Genomic DNA, 25,092 nt, shown 5'->3' on the forward strand with positions numbered 1-25,092 from the left:
TCGTAGAAAAAAAGCTGGAGGAACTCATTAGCATAACTCATTAGCATAACTCATTAGCATATGCCACACCCCCTGGCATCACCTATTCTGGCTGTTTTGGACCCAATCCTGGCCATTCAGGGCTGAAATTGGGCCCAAAATGGCAAAAAGGGGCTGAAAGTGGCTGAAAAGTGGCCCAAAATAGTCAGGATCAGGCTGCTGATGAGCGGGAGAGTGATCCACCACCCGTCAGAGGCCCGATCTGGGCCATTTCAGCCCCAGTCCAGGCCACAATGGGCCCAAAATGGTCGAGTCAGGTGGGCGGGGCCACCTGACATGTGACCTCTTTGGGGAACTGCCGGAACTGCGTCCCTGTGCGTTCCCCCTTGAAATGAGCCCTGATCATTACAGTATATTGGCTTGAATCCCATTAATTGATAGAATTCTATAAAATGAGTTGGATAATTTGGCTGCAGGAGAAGACTACATTCATGTGGAGAGATTTTATACACACACACCTTTTATACACACACACACACACACTTGACCCTGGAAAATGCTGGCTTAATCTCCTAAGCCTATATCGCCTCGGGCACTGCCTGCAGAATTGCCAAATAATTGCCAGTGTTATAAATGAAAATGATCTAGTCCCATCACTGGGCTCAGGGGCCCAGTGGTGTGGGCTGGAGAGAACATTTACAACAAAGTGCATCCATCCAATGAGAGCCCCTCTGATAGCTCTGCCAATACCTGGCTCCTAATTAATTCTGCTGAACTGTTAGGTGCCTCTTCATTTGCATTCAAAGTATATTAGATTCTGGCAAGGAATGCTGAGCTTTGCAAATTGAAGCAAAGCAGACTAAGAACAGGATGAAGGAAGGGAGAAGAAACAGTCATCTATTTATCGCATTGTTGAAGAACTTAAGGAAAGACATCATGCACCAAACAGAAAACACTGTTCTGTGGTTCCTTAAGAAACCATAGTACACACACACATACGCACACAAAGCAAGGAATAAAGGCCCAATTATATAACTGATAGAATCAATCTCTAAAGCTTTTTTCCATACTGGCCCATTTTAGGCTGTAGACTAAGGTGTGTGTGTGTTTTAATGTATTACAATTATTATTATTATTATTATTATTATTATTAATAATAATAATAATAATAATAATAAAGAAACTGAAGGTCTGATCTTCACAGCACAAGAACAAGCATTACAAACAAATGTTATGAAAGCCAAAATTCAGAAAATCAGTGAAAATCCAAAATGTCAACTTTACCAAGAAAAAGATGAAACTGTGTCCCACCTTATATGTGAATGCAGCAAAATTGCACAGATGGATTACAAAGCTAGACATGGCAAAGCTGATTCATTGGTCATTGAGTAAAAAGTATAATCTGCCAGTATCAAAGAATTCATATTTAGGAAGACACTGGCCCCAGACGTCTCCCCAGCCCAGGTTTTCTTGGTTCAGAAATGGTTTATCCCAGGAAAAGCCCATGATACTTTTAGGATATGGAGAGACAAAGGGGTTTATAGATTACATGATATTATCCATAATAAGCAAATATCATCATTTGCTCAAATAACCAAGAAACTTGGAACTAGTGTTCCCTGGATACAATATCACCAGGTCCATCATATGGGGGCAAAACAAAGTCTCCATACGTTAATGGACAGAGACCCTACCCCCTTTGAATGCCTCTTGATAAAAAATAAATATACAGCTACAGAAATGATCTCTTGTCACCTGCTTTCAAAATTATAATTACACCCACATGTTCAACATAGCTTCCTGGTCTAGGAAAAGCTTGACCATTTGATTCTGCTGATTGAATTAACTGATCCTTATTTCAAATAACAGAAACTAAGTGTCACCAACTTCTAATTTTTTTAACAAAAAATGTACATGGTTGAGGCCAGGGGTGGAGCCTGAGACAGGCCAAGGTCAGAGTATGATTGGAGCAGAACATATAGCAACCGCTTTGTTATTGTTCCTTCGGCTATTGCTAGCAGATACAGGGGTCTGAGACTGCAGTTGGGTTCTAGTGGATGACGGACCCTCAAAGGAAAGTGAATGTGAGAGAAGACATCTCAGCTGCCATTGCTGTGTTGCCACATGGGCACTCTTCCTCTCAGTCTGTGAGCGCAATAGAATTTTGTGGGGAGATGATGGAAGAAGCCAAAACATGCATCTCTCTGTCTGTCATGTATCTGAGTGTGAAATAGTGCTCTGAGGCTAAAATATTTATACATTTAAAATATTTATACCCAATTTTATCCCTTTAGACTCAAGACGGCTAACAAGACAGCAAAAACTGAAAGGACAGAAACATCATAAGCGTCTCGTAACAAGTTAAAACCAATACACAATTAATGTACACAGCTGAAAATGAATACTCATAATTTTAAAAAGCAGCCAAATCTAGAGAAACAGTTTATACTTCATCAATCACCCTCTGGAACAAAACACGCCTTCCTAAAAGAGGCAAACGACAGCCCTTCCACACCCCCTTTTGTAGGCTATCCTAGAATGGATTTACCATGGAGAAAGCCTGTGGCCCAACAGTTGCCATAAGGTAACTTTTAGTTGAGGGCAACAGCAGGTGAAGGCTATCTAAGGAACTTAACTGGCTCCAAAATGCTATTCGTAGGTTTACCATCTCCCAGTTGGGAAATTCCTAGAGATTTGATGGGGCAGTCTGGAGAGGCAGAGTTTCGGAAGGACAGGGAACCCAGCAGGAATAGGATGCCATAGAGTTTGCCCTCTGAAGCTGCCATTTCCTCCAGGAAAACTGATTTCTGTAGTCTAGAGATCAGGGTTCCATGAAAAAAGCCCACAGGAAAAACCCACAGTCATATATGCTCACTAGAAATAAGCCCACATGGAAAATTAAACAGTGCAAATTAAACGATTTGTTGCTGCACCCATCAGTATATATCCCAAAAGCTCTGCAATTCAATTTAAAAAGGTGTAATGAATAAAAAAATGTTATTTCCATATAGGTTTCTTTCCATGTGGGCTTATTTCTAGTGAGCATATATGACTGTGGGTTTTTTTTTCTGTGGGTTTTTTTTCATGTGGGCATTTTTCTGGTTACTGTAGATCAGATGTAATTCCAGGAGAACTCAGATCACACATGGGGTTGGTAACCCAAACTACAAAGCGCAGACAGGCGAACTCCATTAAAAAAATTGTTACTGAGGTCTACTAAAAAAATCTACCTTTTTTCTAAAAACAGTGACGGCCTGTCCACAATTCTGGCAGTTGGCCCAGAGGTCTGAAGGAAGGAAGGGAGGCAGGGAGGGAACTGGCCAGAGCAACTTTTTTCTGGTCAGTTGGCAGCCCTTTGCACAGAAAAGTTCAAATCCTAACTCACGGCAGTATTAAAACCTATCAGAAGTTCTCCACTGGAACCAGAAATAATTCCAGAATGGCAGCTCTGTGAGTTGTGCAGCTGCCAAACTCTAGAAATAATGGCAGACTGAAGACATTTAGCAGCTCCCATCAATCTATCTACATCAGAGTAAACTATTGCACATCCCCAGCCGGCTGAAGAATAATGAAAAACTAACTTGCTACTAGAGTTTTCCCTTGGCCCCTGTCTGAAGTATATGTCACCCCAGGAAGAGAGAGAGAGAGAGAGAGAGAGAGAGAGGCATTATAGTCTTAAGACATGATCACAGTTTCAGACCACAAGTCAGAAAAAAACTGAAATGCTTTCTGGATTATTTAAGGTTATGCCGAGCTCCTGTATCTGTGACAGGAAGCATCAGCTTTCTACTTGTATTGTTCTCGGATTGCAAGCAGTGGAAGAAAAATCAGATCATAATTAGAGATGGGCACGAACAGGAAAAAACCCAAACATGATGTTCGTTGTTCGTTGCCATCCACGAATAGGGACTCATGAACACTTACGAGCATGACCTGTTCATGAACATGTTCGTGGTTGGATGTTCATGGGGGCCAGCAGGCTCTCCTCCAGCCATCATCCAAGTCAAGATCCCTACTGCTCCACTCCCAGAAATTGGACCTGAGCAGGCACCAGGAAAGGTACCAATAATAAATAATAGCTTGGCTCCAGAGTCTGGCAGCAGCCCTGGAACTTGAAGGGGTAGATCCCTACCGCACCACTCCAAGAAACCTTACCTGAGCAGGCAGCAGGAAAGGTACCAATAATAAATAATAGCTTGGCCCAGAGCCTGGCAGCAGCCCTGGAACCTGAAGGGGTAGATCCCTATCCCACCACACACAAAGAAAATTCAAGCTACAATGCACTCTCTCTATCAAAATGCCAACAGCAGCTGTCTCTCCCTCTCCACTGTCTGCAAAACCAGAGCTGGGAGCCCCCTCCCTCCTGCTCTTTGCTCCCTTGTAACAAATTTGGAGCTCCACACTTGAAAGGAAGACCTGCCTATCAAGCTAAATTGGGCTTCGATTGGGGTTTCCAGGGCAACAGCAGAAGTTCAGACAGAGTTCAGATAATCCCTGCTTAAGTTGCCAAGGGAATTGATTGCAGGTGCCAGACTGTCTGGCTTGACGAACAGCAAGACAAACAGCAACAAACAAGGCTTGCAATGACCACCTGTTCGTATAGAATGGGGCCTCACAAACAGCTTGTTTGTGAACAGCAGATTGGGCTGTTCATGGCCTTTTTTTGTTCGTATTGCTGTTCGTGCCCATCTCTAATCATAATCCACTCTCAAACCACATAGTCCAGGATTCACTTAGTCAGGGCCACATGATTTGCCGAGCAGGGATTTGAATTCTGACCTCTTTGGCTGTCTACAGAGAGATCTGCTGGTTGCAGGTAGGTAGCCATGTTGGTCTGCAGTAGAATAGCAAAGCCTAGTGGCAGCTTAAAGACCAACAAGATTTTCAGAGTAGAAGCTTTTGAGAGTCACAGCTCTTGAAGGCAGCTTTGACTCTCAACAGCTTATAACATGAAAATCTTGTTGATCTTTAAAGTGCCACTGGACTCAAATATTGCTGTAGGTTTGCCAGGTCTCCAAGACTGGAGAGAGATCTCCCACTAGCAGTGTTTTTCCTGCCCCCCACCCCGCACCTCAGTGGGCCAATAGGGGAAAATGGGGAGGTTACCGTCATCAGCAATATGATGACATCACTTCTAGTGTTACCAGGAAGTACCACCATGTAGGATGACACTCTAGAATTCACCCATAGAGAGCACCCCCCCATGCTAATAAGTTTCCCAATGGTGGCCAGCCACTGTTCTACACTTGCTCTGAACAGGGAACACTTAAACTGGTAGGACTATCAACTATCCTATACTAGTCCTGAGCTAGGAAAACTAAAACTGGTATAAAAAGATAAAACATGACTAAATGGGAGGAAGGTTTATACCACAAGGCCCATGGTGTCCGATTCTGGACTGCATCACTTCAGATCAAATGCTGCTTTGTTTTTTTAAAAAATTCATGCATATAGAAAACGAGTATGCCTGTGAGATTCTAGAACTCATCTCCCCAACAACTTATTCCGGATTTTTTTTCAAACCATTGAATTATTTATTACTGTATTCTGCATTCGTACAATTCAGAAATAGATTTAACTTACTCTGCTGTCGGAGCAAACTAGGCTGAAGTTTCCATTCTTCCCTCAGAACACTACAGCAAAAAAATGTTCCATTGCAACTTGTTTGTACTTTCAAGGCAGTGAGCAAACCATTCGACTGAACACACCTTAGACTAGAAGGGGGTGGGGTGACAACCCACATGATCAGGAACAACCCATAATAACGTTTTCACATCACCACTTAGTTTGTAAAACTGAAGCAAACTCTTGCAATCTGAAAATGCAGCACTCATTAAAAAAAACAAAACTTAAAGTAACGTTGGCGATAGCAGTTCTGGGAAAGATTTGCATTCCATTTCCGAAAGTTGTGACTGATGTACTGTAATAAAACATGACGCAGAATAAATTGGTGTAATGAGATACAACTGGAAACCATGGCATGGTGTCCTAAAATCAAGATCTTTGATATGGTAAGTCTGACCTCTTAATTTGATTTGAATAAAATGTAATGACAAAGACTGTGAGAGATTTTAATGAGCCACTTTAAGCTATAGCATATCTAGGCAACTGCCTTATAATGAGTAAAACCGATGAGGTCGACCTGGACTAGAAGCAGAACCAGGGCCCCAAACAGAGGTCTTTTCCAGCCCTTCTCCTCAAGATATTCTTTGTCAATAGGGGCTCCAGGGATTGAACCTGGGACTATCTGTTTAAGAAGCACTTGCTGCACCACTGTGCAAGGGCCACTCTATAGATCCAAATCTAGCCCAGTCTATATTTTAATGAGCTATTGCACAGAATGCAATTCTGAGCCAGCCTCAGTGCCCTACTACCCCTGCCTTCACCTTTTGTATGCTTTTCCAAGCACAACAGGAGCCCATTTTTACTGATGTCTCATTTTATAATTAACGCACAATGTAAAAGCAAAGGATTAAGAGCATTGACAGATATAACACATACCCTTTTGAAACTAGAAAAGAGTCCAGTAGCACCTTTAAGACTAACCAATTTTACTGTAGCATAAGCTTTTGAGAATCATAGCTCTCTTCTTCAGATGCATGGCGGGAACCCTCCATGCATCTGACGAAGAGAACTGTGATTCTCAAAAGCTTATGCTACAGTAAAGCTGGTTAGTCTTAAAGGTGCTACTGGACTCTTTTCTATTTTGCTATCACAGTCTAACACGGCTACTCCTCTGGACCTTTTGAAACTGCCTTCCCGGTATTCAGCACAAATATTCATTCTCTTTGCATTCTTTATTTATAGTTCAAAAATATTTATGCTCTGCTCTCTCCATCGAAAGGCAGCTATCATTATTTTGCATTAACAATCCAGGGAGATTTCAATGAAACGTGGCCAAGGTGCTAGACATAGGAACGTGCAGGGAATGAAAGGTGAAAACAGATGTCGCATCCATAGAGCAGTGGAACCCACTGAGAACTGCGTTCACTTTACTTAGCACAAACGTTCTCTAGAGTCAAGGTCTTGGTAGGGGGGCGGGATATGATGGTTCCTGCCATTTTTGCACCAAATGCTGCTATGGACAATGCCTGTGGAGTCATCACTGATGCCTGCTGGTCCTGGAGTAGTTATGCAACTTCAAAAATTTCCATTGTTTAAATGACATTACTATATAAACATACATGTAGAACTTTTTAAAAACGAGAGAGCGGGGAAGACATCAAGTTAACATTTGACTTATCAGAATGTAGAACTGTCAGACTGACAAGCCAAAAGGAAGATGGACTCGCACCATATGAAAATAATAATATGGGTGTTAGAGATGCGAGCTCCCCACTGGGAATTCAATTCCCAGGTGCATAGGGGGTGTGTGTGGGGCAGGGGGGAAGGTACATTTAGACTGAGCAGACAGTGCTTTGGCCTTCTTTCCTGCTCTGTTTTCCTGATCTGAGATGGTCCCATGGAACCACTATTTGCCCCTTTTACCTGACTGGTTACATAGGCAGTTTGTTGTGAGAGCCAGTTTGGTGTAATGGTGCAATGGTTAAGAGCGCGGGACTCTAATCTGGAGAACTGGGTTTGATTCCCCACTCCTCCACTTGAAGCCAGGTGGATGACCTTGGGTCAGTCACAGCTCTTCCAGTGTTCTCGCAGTCCACCCACCTCACAGGGTGATTGTTGTTGCGGGGATAATAATAACATACTTTATAAACTGCTCTGAGTGAGCGTTAAGTTGTCCTGAAGGGCAGTATATAAATTGAATGTTGTTACTGATATTATTGTTGTTGTTGTTCCCCCAATGGGGCAAATAGCAGCCCCAGGGCCATTTTGAAAGCAGAGATGAATCTGCACAGCAGAATTCTATAGGATGACTTGAGGAATATGTTCACACTGAGGCTTGTTACGAGGATTGTTAACTTTGAGTTGGGAAATTTCTGGAGATTTGGAGGTAGAGCCTGGGGAAAGTGGGGTTTGAACAAGGGAGGGACCTCAATGGAGTGTAATGCCATAGAGTTCACCCTCCAAAACAGCCATTTTCTCTTGGAGAACTATTCTATTAGTCTAGGAATCAGCTGTAATTGTGGAAGATCTTCAGGTCCCACCTGGAAGTAGGCAACCGTACTCAAAAAGAAAGGCAGAATAAAGGTTTCTAGCTATCTATCTAAGCAAGGATGGAGAGAGGGTATAGAAGCACATCCAGCCCTCGTGGTGGATGGAGGAAGAGTGAGAGAGAAGGGAACATCCGGAGAGACAGAGCGGTCCCTCAGTGGAACAGGCTTCTTCGGGTGTTGTGGGCATTCCTTCTTTGGAGGTTTTTAAGCAGAGGCTAGATGGCCATCTGACTGCAATGCTGATTCTATGAACCTGGGCAGATCGTGAGAGGGAGGGCAAGCAGGGTTACATCAGTGCTTAGTTCTCGTGGCCCCTTCTTATGTGCCCAGGGTAATGCCAATTGCCACTTTGGAGTCAGGAAGCAATTTTCTCCAGGCTAGTTTGGTTAGGGATCCTGGAGGTGTTTTGCCATCTTCAGAGCATGTGGCAGGGGTCACTGTGTGTGAGTGTGTGGGGGGGGAGTAGTTGTGAATTTCCTGCATTGTGCAGGGGTTGGACTAGATGACCTTGGAGGTACCTTCCAACTCTAAGATTCTATTATTCTAAGTGATCAGAAGGAAGGAAACCCTAAGAATAGCCTTCTTGGTAACAAAGGGACAGTGGCAGGAGTGGACAAAGGACAAGTCATGAAGCAGCCTATCTAGTTCTTTATTGCCCTCCCCTGGGACTCCAATATCGGTGCTAGCATTAAGTAACCTTGTACAGTCCATACCTTCCAACACATTCAGGTTTGAAAAACAGAAAATTTGAAAATTCCAATCAGGCTATGGATGTCTGGAAACTGAGATCTCAGTGAGGAACTTGCAATGCATGTGTGATAGGAATTCCTCTTGGCAGACTCAGAAATGGTGCAAGAAAAACAATCAAGTTGCTTTGGCTCCTCATTGAGGAGAAACATGGGATATAAATGAAGTAAATAAATTCTTCACTGCACATTATTTTTACTGCAAGTCAGTACAATTGGAAGAACAGGCGGCTGCATGACTGGGAAATCAGGGCCCATTGCAACGATGAATTTATTGGCCAATAGAAAAAGTTAAACAATTACTTGATATTTTAAAAATCCTGTCTTATGTACTCTGTATTATATGCATGATAAACCTTAATGTCTTCTCTCTAGTTTTCCTTGATCGTTTTGACCCATACCTGGAACAATTTTTTTACCTCATTTAAATAACTGCAAAGCACTCGTAATACCAGCTTTCTCCTTGGCTCAGCTTAATCTGGTTTGAAATTTTGCCTCGTGAAAGGCTTTAGTTAATACTGCAGCAGTACAGTATCACTGCTTCGTTCCTATGCTCCAAGAATTGTTTTTTAAATTGCTTTTGAAAAAGCAAGGCTACACTGTTTCTCTGTTTCCTGACTGATCTGCTGGAATAGAAAGAGATGACATTAATGTAGCATTGCCATTTGCCTAGTGCCAGCAGGGGAATCCCTGCCAGCATTCCCTGTGCCCCCACTGGTGCTAAATGGAGTGGCAGGGGGAAAGGGGGGGTGGCATCACACAACAATGCAACGTGACTTCCAACTAGGAACTCAGAAGTGATGTTGTTGCATTGTGCAATGCTCTAGGAATTCTCCCAATTTATATGGGTTTTGCCACACAGTTTTGTGAAAAAGCTACATTGTTGCACAATATGGTAATATCATTTTTGGCTATGTAGCCAGAAGTGACATCATATTGTCGTGTGACACAAGTTTCACTAGGTCTCCACCATCACCACCGGTCTCCCACCAATCGTGGGTGCCAAGCTGGCAACTGTAGGTTGATACAATCACCAACAGGGGAACGGTCTCCAAATAAGGAAGAAAACAAAAGCAAAGCCACACAGACTGTTGTGCTGCAAAATATAATCTTTTTTACTTGATGTCTTTTTTCTTTTTCAGGCACAATCACAAGAAACCGCAGTTGTAAACATGCTGGAACCAATTACATAGTCAAGGAGCGCCCAAACCGTTTTGGACTGCTCCCCACGGGAGAATGGCAACGGGTTTGCCAGGCTAGGTGCCCTGTTTCACTGTAAACACGCTTCTTTAAAAGCCTTCGCGAGGTTGCCTGAAAACATATATACATATAATAAATTAAACCATTTCATTTACATCATTGTTTCCAGAATAAAACTGAAATTAAACACCAATGGCTCCTCTCAATTTTTAAATATTTACCGGTGAATTGCAATAGCCGCTGAACAGGAACAAAATAAATCCTTTCCTTCATTCAAATAGTACATATACTTCAATATCATAGAATAATTCCTCCAGTTTACAGTTCCTAAGAAATGGGCGTCATTTAAATATAACACGCCTATCAAGCCCATCCCCAGGTGCAAATATGCTTAAAGTGACATGTGCTAATACTCATGTGCTAATACTGACATGTGTTTCTTTAGAAGGGGCCCCACCACAGCCTCTTTTAGTGCCCTGGGAAAAACCCCAGAGCCCAGGGACAAGTTAACAATTGCCTCCAAGGAATCCCATAACCCGTCAACACTGGCTTTCACCAGCCACGATGGACACGGGTCCAGGGGGCATGTGGTAGGCCTCACCACCCAGAGGATTCTGTCCACCTCTTCCCTGGAAAGAGGGCTGAAATGATTGAATGTTACCCCTGAAGACAGCCAAGGGGCCTCTAGTTCACATACTGTATCAACTGTGGCCGGTAAATCATGGCAGAGAGACAAGACTTTATCAGCAAAAAAGCTCGCAAAAGCCTCACAGCTTATAGTCGAATTCAAATTTTGGCGGTCTGCATCTGAAAGGGAGACCACTGAACGCACCAAATTAAACAATTTAGCTGGGTGTGAGCTAAATGATGCAATGGAAGCTGCGTAAAATTCCTTCTTCACAGCCTTCACTGCCATCTCATAGGATTTCATAAACAGCCTATAAGATGTTCTTGCTTCCTTATCCTGAGATCGCCACCACACGCGCTCAAGCAGTCTTAGTCCCCGTTTCTGTTGCCGTAGCTCCTCCTTGTACTAGGGGGCATGGTGATTTCGGGAACGAAGAGGACAACGGGGAGCGACTTCATTGATGGCCTCGGAGAGCCGGACCTGCCAGTCCTCCACCAGCTCATCCAATGAGCAGCTGTGGAGTGTTGGTTCCCGCAGAGCATTCTGGAAGCCAATTAGATTCATAAGTCTCTACGAGCGAGCATAAATTTGCTTGCCGCCTTTGGAGGGGGGCAGTGGCACACCCAACCAAGCCTCCAAAACCGCATGGTCTGACCATGGCACTGACTCTATTCTATCCAGAATGCAGTGAAATTGTTCTCTTCTTCCTCCTCCATTAGCAGAGCTCTGCTGATGGAAGAGGCATAAATCATGATTCCCCCCTTTCTCCACTGCAGCCTATCCTAACTTGTATGGATTTTAATTCACATATGTCCCACAACCCCAGAAATATACTTTCTTGACCAGGGTCATAAAAGATTGATGGGTGGAGAGGAACGCAGGAAAGATCTGCGACCATTAATGTCTTCCACTGATAGATCGCTGGATCCAACCTCTCTGAGATCAAAGCTGACAGTTAAAGCCCATATGTTCAGTCTTTGCACCATTAATTCATTCTTCTTTCTTACTTTTTTCTCTTTTATTAAGTTTACAGTAATATAATGTTGTAACTGGCCAAAGCTTTTCAAGTGAGCCTGACGAGGGGAAAAGTGACCTTTGTTCAAGTTATGTTAAAAGCTGTGCTAAGTTGGATTGTTAAAGGTCAATTGTGAAAACAGATTTGCCAACTTTGCTTAAAAATCTGTTAAAATTGTTCAGCGTGCATGTGGAGAAGACAGAAAAACTGAAAGTATAGAGTTAGGGAAGTGGGGAGTGGACTCAGAAAACACCTCTGAAGATGCCAGCCACAGCTGCTGGCGAAACGTCAGGAACTACAATGCCAAGACCACGGCAATACAGCCCGGAAAACCCACAACAACCATCAGAAAAGGTTGTTAGGACAAAATGTCTAAAAAAACCCCAAGGGGACAACTTATTTGTATGAAGCTTGAAATTCAGACAAGAATGTGATCCAGTCAATGACAAATTAGGGGAGAGAGAAATGCTGAATGTGTCGATCTGGAAAAAGCTTAAAGTAAATTTCAAACTGGGACTGGGACTTCTAACCATTCCTGAAACCTGGAGAGCATTTGAATATCCCAAGGGGACTCGTGCCTGAAGCTTCCAAGGCCAAGGTACTGCTTTACAATGAGACCAAATTGTTACCCAAAATAGGGACCATCTAATAAAAATGCTTGCCTTCCCCTTTAATCCACTAAACTGATTTTATTAAGTAATCATATAGCTAGAGTGCAAGATTTTCATAGGTTTTATGTTTAGGGGCTTTTTGTTTATATTGTTTGAATTAGTTTATAACCATCAGTCATATTAGAATTAATAAAATTTAGCAGTTTTTCCTCCTAATGTGATCTTTTTGTGTTGGAAATGAAAGATTACGCAACCTCTCTTTGTACAGAGCACACCAGTATTCCAGACGGGGCAGTAAAGCTGACAAACTAGATAGGCCAGTAGGATTTTTGTCCAGTGGCACATGAAAGACCAAGATTTTCAGAGTGTAAGCCTTCGAGAGTCAGAGCTCCTTTCTTCAGACGTGGGTTAGATAGGCCAGTTTCCTCTGTATCTTACCTCTTGTCTGCTCCGAGGATGTCTCTTTGTTTATCCAGATTGCTGCTCTCCTTCATTATAACTATCCTTTTCTCTTCCTCCTCCTTTGTCAAGAAGGCAAGATGTACTTTCAGCAATCTCCATCCTAGCTGAGGTAGGTAGCTACAATGCTTATCTGGATTCCTTAATTTATAGGAGGGGTGCTTATGCCTGGAGGACTGCACTAAAGGAAGTGTTAGAATTGTGGGGTTGATTTGTGGGGTGAGTTGATTGGATAGAATGGTTCTCAACTTTTCATATCTTACCTCCCACCAATCATTCTGTCAAAGTACCTGGATTCCACCAGGATAGAAACAAAAGGCCCACTGTTTCCATGAAGGATATGTATATGTTTGCAGGTATAAGTTCACAGAGGGATAATTCATGGTAGGTTGAGTTAGCAGGAGAAGGCATGTCACACTTGCATGTGGACATGAGGATTGAGGGAGAGAAAATACTTAGTAATTGTTCTTGAAACCCCACATCCCACCTAAAACTACTGCATACTGCTTGTGGTACATGTACTGCTGGTTGAGACCTACTGGATTACACGAACCCGGGGTCCTGTTCAGTTCTGTGCCTTTAGGGAAGATCATATTGCTGTTATTGCTGTGTGGTTGGGGAAAGTGTTCCACAGTACTGCGTGTGGTCTGGGGAAAGGGGTAAAAGACACTCCAGACCACTTCAAGGACTGCGAGTCCTTTGCCCACAGTGATGGGTAGCCCATCTTGTCAGATGCATATGGTGGGGGCGGGGTTATTACAATCTGTGGTAGAAAAGAAAGGGAGGTTGTGAATCTGGGTCTTATGAGTTGGCCCACTGAAAACTAAGGTTAATTTATGGCTGCCCGGGTGACAGTATACCTTGGACAGGGAACAATGGAGAGATTGTTGCTATAAGTAGGAAAGGCTTGCCAAGGAGCTCCAGAGAACAAGGTATTGTGCTCACCATCAGAGATCTTAGGCTCTAGACACCCAATGTGTGTGATCCTGCCCCATGGTTTTAAGCCATTTAGAATATGGATGGCTTTGGAAAATAGTCTCTTGGAAAAGTACACATTTCAGAGTAGCCTTAGTTGGGGAAGCGGAATGAAGGGGGAGAAGTGGGGGGAAGAAGATGGCAAAATAAAGTGATGATGCAATGATGTTAGAAGGAAAGTTTTAGGGCTTTCCGAGTAGGAGGAAAATGGGAGAGGGAAAGATTGTAATAGTGCCATACTAAGCATATCTACTCAGAATCCTATTCAGGTCTATTCATTGGGACTTGCTCCCAGGCAAATATTCTTAGGATTGCACTGTAAATAGCTTAACAGTTGGAATGGCAGAACAGCCATGTGATTTTTTTGTTGGTCCCTCATTTTAGAAAAGGTTGTTAGAAGAAGAAATTGTCATTGTCTTTTCAGGAGGAAAAAGGCAGACCAGCAGAACAGGAGAGCGAGTGGGGCTGTTTTCTTGCGGAGGGATAAAGGGTTCTCCTTAGGGTCTCACCACACAAGACGAAATACACTTGATACCCTCAGATTTGTTAGGACTGATCAAAGCGTTCCCTCATGTTCTGGGTCCTTGCCATATTGGGTGGTGCAGAAAGAGAAAAACAGTTCCTCCAGCAGGACTAAAGGGAGCCAGAGATCATTGTTCCCCCGTTCCTTCTGGCATCTCTCTGACCAGGAAATGGGAGATCCACCAGAGACCATTAAGATACTACAGGAGCCTCTGAGGCTACACCTGTCCTTCTCATTTCCAGGAGGAAAGCCACCTGAGGGAAACAGCTGACTGTTTCTCACACAGCTGGAATTGGGCAACCTCCCATTTTCTTGTGGCAGAGGAGCTAAACAAAATGTCTCTGGCACAGCCAGCCCAATTTATGGTGCCCTAGGTAAACAATGACTTTGGTGCCCTCCCTCAATTCAAAAGAGAGAAAAATAGAAAGTCTCTTTTTGTACACACTGGAGTTTGGTTTCCTTACAGTGGTGGAACTTCATGTCTTTGTCTTGCAGGGGCTTTTTCATCTGCACAGTAAGTAGTTGATACTACTCAGCGTCTTAGATGGTTAGGTTAGATAATCAAATTATCTGAGTGGGGAACACTTCTGATAAAGCTATGAGAAAATGTGTATGAACAAAGTAGTAATGATAACACGGACTTAAATAAACCACAAATGGTAAGTTTTTTAAATTCAGAATTTATAATTGCTAGCTGACTGGTCACTGTTTATTTGTACAATTGATTATCAACAGTGTGCAGTGACAACATGCATGGGAAATGGCTGGGGGGGGGCAGGACTCCCATTAGGCTACATCAGAACATGCATCTGAGAATCACTGCTGATTGCACTGCTCTATACTGTTTGAACCGTGAAAAGAAACCCAGTGAACAGGTTTGAACTGTTCACAAGTGGCTGAACTGATGAAATATCAACTGGCTGTTTGTAACAAGCAAGCAGATACTGAGCTGAACTGGCAGGTGTTTTTGCATCCCTATTGAACATGTGAACTCAGTAGCCATCCTCATTTGTAGCACCTAGCTGCATATAAGGACCCTCTCACTCAACAAATGAGTGATACTATCACTTATGTCTGGCCCAGCCTGTTGGTGACATTAACACAACCAAACTTAGCATTGGGGAACCAAAGTGCACTGGAGCCCAGTTTGGCTCAAGACTGCAGTCGGGGGGAGGGACTTCAGCCTTTCCCCATACAACATTCTGCCAAGAAAAGAGCAGCCTCTGAGGGGCCTTCTTAGACCTGCTGTGGAGCTCCATTTGCAATTTTCAGTCTCAGTATGTGATCCCAAGCTGATTAAGGCCTGGCACTCTTGGGAACATTAGTTCCCTGACATCACATTTAGCTGGTGATGTCAAGGAATTCACACCAGACATAAAGCCTAGTTTGGGCTTTCGTTCCCAGAGCACTGATCACGTTTGGATAGTAAGTTTTCAGGAATTGCCTGAATTCCGCATCACTCTTTATTACAAATCAATTTGTATCTAGAAATACAATCCATGTATGGAAATGTGTCCCTTGCTGGGCAAGTTTTAATGAAATTTTTCCACACAAGAGCATATCTATACTATGAGCCTATATCAGTTTTTTACTATTTTAAATGTCATCACTTTCCCCAAAGAATTATGGGAGTTGTAGTTTGGTAAGATACTAGAAATTGTATATTTGAGGCTCTGTACTCCTACACTGAACCACAATAGTTATTAAATCACAATGTACATCTATAAATGTATTTTTGATGAAGGCAATGGATGTAATTCAGATTCCTAATAAAACTATTTTGTTTAAATGGTTTAAATAGGTTTTGGTCCATTACACAATGCTCATATAGAAGAGGATCTGAATCGATTTTGAGTGTAATTTCATGTAAGCGAGTGCATCGAATTGCTTATTCCATGCATTTATTTTCCTTTGCATACTAAATTTTAATTCATTCGTAAAATATAAGCAAGCACTAATCTAACCCACACAGAAAAAAACTGTAACTGAGTTTTTAAAAAATAAATGACTCTCTCTATTATTCCTGCAATACAGAAACCGAGGAGATAAGATTTTTCAAAGCGCAAACCCGCCTTTCTCCTTCCTGTGGCTCTCATCAAGGGGGATCTCAGTATTGCCCAACTTAGCAATTTAGCCCACTTAGACCTTTTAAAATTAGCAGGCACAACACCAGATGCCCGACAGTGCTACCTGTAGAGTGGATCGACAAGCAAAAGCAGCAGGAAGCCGCTAAGCGGATCAGGGGCAAATTGCTATTTCATGTCTGTCTTCATAAGGAGAGCTATTTGCAACTAGAAGCATTTTCTGTTATTACTTTAGCACAGCATTTTGTTGTCTTTTGATACCAAGGACCTGGGAATATCCCTGAGCTGGAAGCATAATTCTTTGTACAGTACAAATATTGATCCTGTGAGCTTTTTTATTGAAGGAAGAGGGGCCCTTTTGACAACCCAAACATCTATACCAGCGTACTTGGAGCCTGTGCATATAAGAGCCATGCAAGATGGGAGGGCTGCAGTGAGGAGAAGAATCAGACAGATCAAGCAGAAAAGGTGGTAGAATCCAGTCCACTGTTATGCACTCTGGGTGAGACATTTCAGGGACAGAGGGTTGTCATAAGGATTATATCAGGCTTACCTATATGAAGTACTTGAACACATGAAGCTGCCTTATACTAAGTCACTCAGAACGTTGGTCTATCAAGGTTAGTATTGTCTACTCTGAATGGCAGCAGCTCCCCAGGGTCTCGGTTACAGGTTTTTCACATCATTGACTGCCCAGTACTTTTACCCGGAGATGCCAGGATTGAATCAGAGACCTGTGTGCAAAGCTGTTGTTTGACCATTGAGCCTCAGCCCCTCCCTAGAGCCATGGCTCCTCCCTTCTGAAGACTGAAATCACAGTATGAATGACAACAGTTAAACAGAGCATAGGTAGATGTAAAGAAAGCTCCTACAAGGTTACATATCTGCTCCCTACCAACACAGTCCCCAGTTAGAGAGAGAAGGGGCACTGAGAACTAAACTACACAAGATGCCCAACACATGTCAGGTTCCCACAAATTTACCTGGGAGGTGTAGCCGGGCCAGCCGCACGGCTAGCAGGGACAGAAGGAGCCACTGAGGCTGCCATTGCCACTGCCACCACAGCTGCTAGACTCAACCATCCCTTCTCACAGAGAGGGGAAAGAGACTCGTTCCCCTCTCTGTGAGAAGGGACGGTTGAGTCTAGCAGTTGCTGTGGTGGCGGCTGCCTCAGCAACTCCTTCTGGTGTTGCTAGCTGCCTATCAGCTTCAGGCTCCCCTTGCTGACTCTTTCCCTCTCTGGCCCTGCTGTGCTGCTGGCCCGACTACACTTCCCAGGTAAATCTGCGGGAACCCGACACATGTCAGGCGTCTCATGTAGTTTAGCTCTGAGAGGTGTTAAAGCCAACTCACAGCTTGTTCTCTGCTTGCTTTTCTCTGCCTTCCTTCCAGCTAAAGCTGCTTCCTCTTGGCCTGAGATGTATGCATTACTTCTCCAGTATTCAATGAGTAGGTCATTCAAACTCATAGACTGTCCATCTATCAGGAAACAATCTCTGAACCATTAGCTCTCATTGATAAAACATTAGCAGATTATTCTGGGCCATTAACTTGACAAAGGAATAGTCAGTCCACAACCACAAGGATATATGCTTTCTTGCAAACTTCCCAGAACACTGGACAGTATCCTTCTCCTAAGTTAAGTATGGGAGGCCAGCCCTCCTTATTGCCCAGTTACTCAGACCTGAATTATGAGACTAAAGGCCAAAACAGATGTGGCAATGATGAAAATCTCCATTCATTAATCTTTAAAGGAAATTGCATGCGAACACAGCCATGATTCAAATCAGAAAGGAGAGTGCTGATTTAACCTTTGAACCCCCCACTCAGCTTTGTTCATTGAAACTGAGTTTTGGCCACAACGTTAAAATGAAAAGGGTAAAATTTAAAAAGACCTACTTTCCCCCTTTTAAAAATGCTAATAATAGCACAGAAAACCTGGTTTTATTTTAAAAACCAAATGGAAGTTGAAGAGTTAAATCCCCTCTCAGTGCAGCTGATGTGAACGGGAGCTGCAGGCATGTACAATCTTATGGTGGACAGAGAGATAAATATCTGTGATGTCTGTTTTGGCCTTGAGCTTTCTGAAAACTGAGAACGCTTCTAAGATTTCCCCTATACTTGCTATCAAAGAATTCCAGCATATTTGTCCAACCCCAGGATGATGCCAATGGCATGCAGATAAATGGCAGAGGAAAGGAAAGTCAATGCAGCACGTGGTCTCCCCACTAAAAGGCACTACACATCCAACACAGCAACTTAATTTTTCTGCGGCTGCTTCAGCCCCTTTAAAAGCACACTCATGTTTCCAATGTAGCTCATGAGTAGTTTGCTTTAACAGCATGAAGCTGCCACTACCTGTACTCTCCTATGCCATTCTGGTTACACCAAAAGTTCCAGAGCGCATGGGAGGAGTCCCGTGCTATAATTTCTTCCCAGATTAACAATTCCTCAGTTTCCAGAATGGGTGATAGTATAAAGAAGGCTTTACTTCACCAGCTCCTCTTGCATGACATTGGCATTCTGCCATTCCTAGAAGGGTTCATGAATCACATGGCAGCAGTTTTAGCTAGAGATGGGCACGAACCGAAATACGAACCAAAATTAAGCACGAACCAGGCCAGTTCACGGTTCGTGAACCATGGTTCATCAGATCCCATTTCTGACAAACCGTCATGAACTTTAGGCTGCTTCGTTTTTTGGTTCGTCACTGCAGACAGCCTGGTGCCAACCAATCCATTTCCTAGGCAACAGGGGATAGACTTCCTGCAGACCTTCTGCTGGCCTGGAAGTGACCTTCTGCTGACCCAGAAGTGACGATTTTCTGACCTGGATGTGACGTTTTCATGAACCAAACGAACCAGTTTGCAAACCAGGGGCAGGTTTGTGAAAGTACGTGGTTCGTGGTTCGTGAAATTTGACAAACCACGAACCACATGATTCAGTTTTTTTCCTGGTTCATGCCCATTTCTAGTTTTAGCCATTCCAACTAAGCCACTGCCACCACAAATGATAGAAGCCTACCAAATCAAGGAGGCTGTAGGCATATCTATGCTAAAAAAAATATTTCAGTTTGATGCCTGATTAATTATCATAGCTTCTGCCAAACCATTGGATTCCATGATCTCTCAGTGGGAGGCACTGACAGTTGCTGTTCTTCCCAGCTTTCCCCTCCCACCAGGATCCACACAGAGTAATATCTATATGGGTCAGGAAGGATTAAGGTTGCCAGGCTGAGCCTGGCAACCAGTCAGGGGGCGGGGTTAGGGGCAGGGATGTGGAGTGGGGGGGGGAGTCACTACATCACTTTCAGGTTGTACCCAGAGAATGGTAGCTCTAGGAATCACCACAACTCAATAAAAACAACAACAACATTTGATTTATATACTGCCCTTCAGGACAACTTAAAGCCCACTCAGAGCAGTTTACAAAGTATGCTATTATTATCCCCACAACAAAATACCCTGTGAGGTGGGTGGGGCTGAAAGAGAGCCAGAGAGCCGTGACTAGCCCAAGGTCACCCAGCTGGCTTCAAGTGGAGGAGTGGGGAATCAAACCCGGCTCTCCAGATTAGACTCCCGCGCTCTTAACCACTGTACCAAACTGGCTCTCTCAAACTGGCTCTCTCATAGAAAAATTAGGATTGTCAGCTTCAAGTTGGGAAATCCCTCGATATTTGGAGGTGAATCCTGGAGAGGGCACAGTTTGGGGGCAGTGGAGGGACCTCACAAGAGTCCATCCTCCAAAGCAGCCATTTTCCCCAAAAGAACTAATTTCTGTTATCTGAAGACCAGTTGTAGTTCCAGGAGACCCCTAGGCCCCACCTGGAGGTGGCAAAACTCTGTGGTGATTTCTACAGCTACCATTGTCTCATCAGGTTTGTACCTCGATAAGACATGCCAGTGACTAGGCCGGAGCCTTTTTTTCTTTATTTTTCTCCTGCCTTTCAGAACAGCAGCAGGCAAAAGATCAAATCCCAGGGAGCTTGCCTACCTAGTCAGGAAGCTGCAGTGGGGAGGAAGGAAGGGGTGAAATTGCACCCCAGAACAGGAAGAATTGTGATGCCTTGCTCCTCCACATTACTGCCTCCTGACCAACATGACTCCACAAGTGTCTCACACTCCTGTAAAGAAACTTCTGGGGGGCTGAAATAGAGGCTCAGAGAGCACTGATACTCGCCACAGAATGTCCTTCTCAGTCCTTGCACTGGATCCAGCTCAAAGAAGCCAGGAAACTTGTAATTTGTTGAGCATGCGAAGAACTCTCTGTGCAAGATCCTTATCTCTATCCCCCACCCCCTTGCAGAATTACAGTTCCTAAAGTTCCTGCAGAGAGGAGGAATAACTATTAAGCCAACTGAAATATGCACTTTTTCCCCCCGGGTGAGATGGAAAGCTGCTCTGTAGGAGCCATTCGGCCTGCATTGTCGTTCCCACGCCGAAAAGAAATGAAGGCTAATTGGTGTCAGATCCCCCACTCACCCACACACACCCTATTAGCCTAGTGCTATACATACATAGTACATTATTTCAGCTTCTCAAATACTAAAACAGCAGAGGTGTTAAAAAAGAAGAACCTCCCAAGCTATGTCACTTTATTCTGGTGCTGTGTTGGAAGCAGGCATATTAAAGCTCTGTGGAAGTGAGCAGTCTACTCATATGAGCTGCACATTATAGGGATAAACTAACTGATTGTCTCCTTGCTCCCTTCAATGAACTGAAAAACTGCCAAGAGGGAGCAGTGAACAGGAACTCATGTTATGCTGCTCACTTTTATACATTTTTGTAGGTATGTCATGAGTCCTGAGATTCCCAGTATGTGGGTTGTGCTAGCACTGCCTTTTCAAATATTGTGAAATTGTTGAGGGCAGTGCCTGGGGAGGGTAGCATTTGGAGAGGCTGTGACAGCACATTTGGATGATGCTCTAGGAATTTCTCCCCATCTCTATTTCTCCTTATCTTTCCGACCATTTTTTTCTCCCGCGCCTTGATTTCTCAAGAATGAGACACTGGGGCCAATGGCAAACCCTGTTTTCCAGTTTTCTCCATATGTGGCCAGGGGCCCACTGAAGGCTTTGGCTCTACACATGGATATTATGGGTAGGGCCAAGAGATATGAGCCAAGTCTCCTATACCTACATGTAGTGAACAAGGACGTTGAGAACAAGTGCTGTTTTTCTTCTGCAGGAAATTTGGGGAAGGCAATGGCAAACCACCCTGTAACAAAAACTCTGCCAAGAAAACATCATGATGCGACGTCCCCCCATGGGTCAGTAATGACTCGGTGCTTGCACAGGGGACGACCTTTACCTTTAAAGAGTATTATTTCAGAAAACTAATAACAGTAAATGAAAAGTATTAGGAAAACTTAGCAGTTGTAATTGATGTTTTTCAGATCATTATCCCTAGAAACTGTGTGAGAGAATCCATGCATGTTCTATTGAGCTGTAATGGGAGGGCGGGGATAAAGCCACAAATACACATACAGTGTAATCCTCAGAATACTTTCCTGGGAGTAAGGCCATTGAATAGATCAGAGTAGGAGTCCAAGTAGACTTACTTAGGATTGCTCTTATAATAACTCAAATTTTAAAAACCATGTTATAAATTTACCTGATGTACTGTGCTAGTCAAATCAACATGAAAGCTAAAAATTTATGTCTACCCCAAGGACAGTGACAGCAAAAATTAGGTGCTTCATAGAAGAGAATTAAATTTTGGTGAAACAGATGAGTGGACAATCACATCCAGGCATATCATGTGAAAGTTTTTCGGTGCAGTAAAATATAGTGTGTAGACTTGGGCACAAATGAGAAAAAAACCGAACCATGTGGTTCGTGGTTCATGGCGTTTTCATGAACCAGGAACCACTACCTCCCACAAACTGGGGCAAGTTCACTAACCAGTTTGTGGTTCGTGGTTTGTGGTGTTTAAATGGCCCTTTCTGGCAGCTTAGCAGCTGCAGGGAAAGGGGCATTTAAACCCCAGATCAGCTGGCAGGCCACGGGGGGATCCCCCCTGCGGCCTGCCAGCTGGTAGTTTAAAGGGCCCCATTAACTGATAGTTTAAAGGGCCACGGTGGCAATTTGAGGGGTGGGAAGGCGTTTTTGGCCTCCTCCGCTGCTGTGCTTTGCAGCAGCATGGAAAGAGGCATTGCCCTTTAAAACGAACCAAACGAACCAGTAGACCAGTTCATGGAAGTTCGTGGAAAAGAGCTTCCACGAACCACTGGTTTTTTGGGTTTGTATTCAGGTTCATGCCCATCTCTAATAGTGTGTCAACAGTTTTCAGTACCTTGTTCCCCCTTAAAATTAATCCATATAAAATAAATACAAGCTGTGTTGTCTTTACATTTTAAAAAGTATTATTCTAATAAAAAGAACTTCCATATGAGGTTGTGAAGTTGTTTGAATATAACATTTAAACCACACTTGGACATTTAAACCACACACCACACCACCCCCATCCCACTTATGAAATATTTCAGTTCAAGTATTTTTTTGCTATTGGGACACAAAATTAATACAGGGTACTTTTAATATGTTGTTTTCTAAACAGGAGTCTGGAGTAAATATTTTAAACCACATCATGCACTATTTAAGACACTGGAAAACATTCTGATTTGACAAAGAGAGCTGTGGTTCCTGAAAGCTTATGCTACAATAAAGTTGGTTAGTCTTAAAGGTGCTACTGAACTCTTTACTATTCTGCCATTAAGCTAACTGGATGACATTGGGCCAAACAGTCTCTCTCAGCTTCACCTCCCTCACAAGATGGTTTATTTTATTTTATGTATTTTATTAAAACATATCCTTCCTTCCCCCATGGCTCAAGATGGTTTACAATACATAATTAAACATCAACTCCCCACCATCACCATCCCAATATCATGTCTGCAATCTACACTCCATTAAAAGCTCTGATGACTGAAAAGCCTTACAGCATGTCCTAAAAATTTCCAAGGTTGGCACTCCCCTCTCCTCCAGGAAAAAGAACAGTCTCCTCCCAGTGCCAAGTGGGACATCTTTCATTGCCATCAGAAGGTGGAATCTGAAGACCATACATAGTTGGCACAATGCTGGTTTTGACTCTTGTGAAAATCTTCTTAGGATTGCTGGCCAAAACCAGCACTGTGAATTGAACTTGGAAATAAACTGGTAGCCAATTAAGCTCTTTTAAAATAGGCAAGATGTGCTCCGAACCTCTAGCAACAATCAAGCTGCCACATTTTGATCCAACTATAATTTCTGGGTTGTTTCTAAGGGCAGCCCAACGTAGAGTACATTACAGCAGTCTAACTACAAGATCACAAAAGCATAAATCACTGTGGCCAGGCTGACTGAATCTAGGAGGAGGGAGCTCTGGTGAACCAAATTCATCTGTTAGAAGGCACTCTTGACCTCTTTGGTTATAAGGATGAGGAGAGAACCATGTGTGAGAGCCAGACTTCCCTGAATGAAGAGTTGTGTGAAAGTATAACAGATAGCTCTGAAGAGGGCTTATGTCAATGGGATATAAATGAAGAGGGCTCTCTGATGAATGTGTGGGAAGTTTTGTTTCCTGTCAAGCCAGGGTGTTCAATCAGACACTCTCCTGAGAGTCCTGCCTTTTGAAGTCTGAATTGTATAAACATGAGTGAAATGGGGGTGGGAATGGGGGATATCTCAACATTTCACTTTTCCTAAAATATGAACTGGTCTGTTTTGACTGTATACCATGGGAATGACTCATTTTTTCCTCAGAAGCATTTGATCCACCTTGAGAGTTTTAACACAAAATCTAAAGGCCATTTTGAAAGGAAATGGGACTGATAAAGCTATGCATGTGTTTCATATTCATAAATGAAGGTGATTCTTACATTTAAAAATACCTTCTTTGGAGGATGGGGAACTTTCATTTGAGGGCCAAACATAATTTTCTATTCTTATCCTACACTGTGTGACTAGGCTTCCGCTGATGATATCTATTAGATTTGATAACCTGGTTTTTCTTTCCCTCACTTTCTGCACTCCAGGGCTTTGCATTCCAACTGTCATTTTGGCTGGTAGACCCTGAGGACATGTTCTGTCAATAGCATTGTACACACAGACGTCTTACTAAAAATGTGTTTTACAGAAGGGTTGATCATCAATAAGGTAAATGAGACTTTTGTGGATTATAAATACATTATTTTCATCTTCCCCGGGAGGCATAAAATTTTGTGTCCAAGAAATAACTTGTGGGAGAGTTTTGGTTTTGTGATTCTTTAAGATTAGAGCGATATCTGAGAGTGCGTTTTGCTCGGCTCTTTGCTTCTAAAAGCTGGCAAAATGTGCACACAAGGAAATAAGAGAAAGAAAGCATGAATTTCTGAGATATGGACGAGGAGGCGTTTTCTAATTAATTATCCCATCTGAAGGAAATCAAAAGGAGCCAGATTCTGCACTCTCTCTTAGTCACACAGACACACATCATTATGTTAACCGTAATGGGGACCTGGGTGGAAATACAGAGGAGGGGAAATCCCACCCCACCTGCATTTCTCTTCTCCTCTTTTCTGCCTCTGTTTTGGCTGTGCTCAGCCTCCGAATTGCCTGGTTGCCTCCCTTGCACCCCAACCACATAATCATCCTGTATCCACCACCTTTCCCAGTTCTCCTAAATGGCCATCTTTTGCTAGTGTTTCTTCCCTCCTGACCAGTCCCATTTCCCCCCCCAGTTTAGAGTAGCATTGTGGGTTGCCAGGCAACCAGTAATGTCAACCTCTTTTTTTACAACAT

Source organism: Eublepharis macularius, chromosome 3 (assembly GCF_028583425.1).
Source record: "Eublepharis macularius isolate TG4126 chromosome 3, MPM_Emac_v1.0, whole genome shotgun sequence".
NCBI lineage: Eukaryota > Metazoa > Chordata > Lepidosauria > Squamata > Eublepharidae > Eublepharis > Eublepharis macularius.